We start from the raw sequence: 1761 nt of genomic DNA on the forward strand, positions 1-1761 counted from the left end.
GTGTTTACAACCCATTCTGTATTTTTTTTTTTTCTATTCTTTCAAACATTGTTATGACAAGTAATTTATAATACACAAGGCCAAACAATATTGTATGAAATTGGCCTAAAGCGGTCTTTGTATGCGATGATTTCATATGAATGGTGGTTTTAAACTTGATGGAAATGGAGGAAATTGGTAAAAGAAATAGTGAAGGGAATTTAGTCTGTTCAGTTTCACAGTTATTATTATTATGGTTATTATTGTTATAATGATTATAGTGTCAAGAATGTGGAAATTATAAGTGGTCAAATTTCACCCACTTATTTTTAATTTTTCAGTTTGTTATGATATGTAATGTCTGTATACATAGTCGCTGAACTGTTTCCTCATTACTTGTACAACGGAACAGGTATAGAATGTACAAACGACAAACCATCTACGTGGTATCGAATAGTACTTTTTTGTGACAAGGGAAATCTTCAGTATTATTTAGTACTTACACTCGGAAATGGAACGCAATGAATTGTTTCTTTCTTCCTATGATTTTGCCTGCAATGATAAACTGATCAAGGGATGGTGACTTGCTTCTTAAAGTATCTCATCCCAGTGATCTTGATAAGATAATTCTATGTTTTTATTATTTTATTGATATTATCTTTATTATTGTTATTACTATTATTATCACTTTTTTTTTTTTTTTTTGTGATAAATATTTTGTTCTTGTTTCTTAGGTAGTCAATTCTTTTGAATGTTTTCTAGTATCCAATGTCTTCAGACCCTACTAGTCATGTTTATGTGTTTCCTAGCAGAGGGTTTTGCCACGTCCCCCTCCTACCTTTCAACAGTCAACCATCCAATCCATATACCTATTTCTCTCCATGCCCCACCACTCTTTCTTTTTTTCTTACAGGATTCTGGTGTGGGGACTGTGTGCATTATTCTCTGCTTTTCATAGTATTTTGTTGGTGAAGCATAACACTCATTTTTTCTGGTCTTTTTATTAATAACAAATGGTATCTGATTGGCTCAGTTAAAGTGTAAAAAAAGGAAAGAAAGTTTGGAAAGGACACAGAGACACACACACATAAAAGATATCTAGGAATTTCATGAGAGACCAGACTTAGTGCAATAGTTTCTCATGGTTTATATGTATGTATGAATAAAAACAACTCTAGCAGCAAGACCTTAAAGTATATACAAACACACACAAGGTGTTAGTCGGCTGCTTTTTACGTCCACTCCACACCTCCCTTCACCCATCCCCAGCCCTCTCCCACCCATGCAGCGGTCTGGCATGTTGCAGCCGCACAAAAGACAAACAAGAGATAATAATACTTGGCCGGGCATGCTAGTCTGCATTCTTTTTTTTTTCTTCTTTGATGATGCCATAATGTCAGAAATCACAGAAAATTGTTAAATTTTTACAGAAAATAAAAATGTGAGACCCTCGTCTTTGTTTTTTTTTTCCCTGTATCAATTAACTCAAAAGGAGTGGCTTGTAGTCAAGAAAAATGTTTGTGTGTGTGTGGGGGGGTTGTGATTGCCATTAATAAGTCATATATGCTATTCAATCTATTTTATGTTCCCATAGTAATGTAGTTAATTTTGCATCTATAGCCCAGGATATATAAGGACATACCATCCTACATATCAGCTACTCAGACAAATCTCAACTCTGTCTCAATGGTTATGTTCTTATTAGTCCAAACAGATTAAGTGAACCTATCACTAAAGTAGCTGCTGCAATAACAATTTCAATTTTAGTAATGGAACTTACAC

The 1761-nt window shown here is 34.0% G+C and overlaps 1 protein-coding gene across 2 annotated transcripts in view; it reads left to right on the forward strand.

Annotated features, from left to right (window-relative positions):
• LOC113827590 (trimeric intracellular cation channel type 1B.1) overlaps positions 1 to 1430 on the forward strand; it is a gene marked incomplete at its 5' end in the record, with an annotated part of 4471 nt that extends 3041 nt beyond the window's left edge. For both annotated transcript variants that reach the window (XR_003477752.2, XM_027380490.2), the window contains 1 exon segment: positions 1 to 1430. This exon segment is cut by the window's left edge and continues 121 nt beyond it.
• Between the last annotated feature and the right edge of the window lie 331 nt (positions 1431 to 1761).

The sequence above is a fragment of the Penaeus vannamei genome, chromosome 9 (genome assembly GCF_042767895.1).
Source record: "Penaeus vannamei isolate JL-2024 chromosome 9, ASM4276789v1, whole genome shotgun sequence".
NCBI classification, from domain to species: domain Eukaryota; kingdom Metazoa; phylum Arthropoda; class Malacostraca; order Decapoda; family Penaeidae; genus Penaeus; species Penaeus vannamei.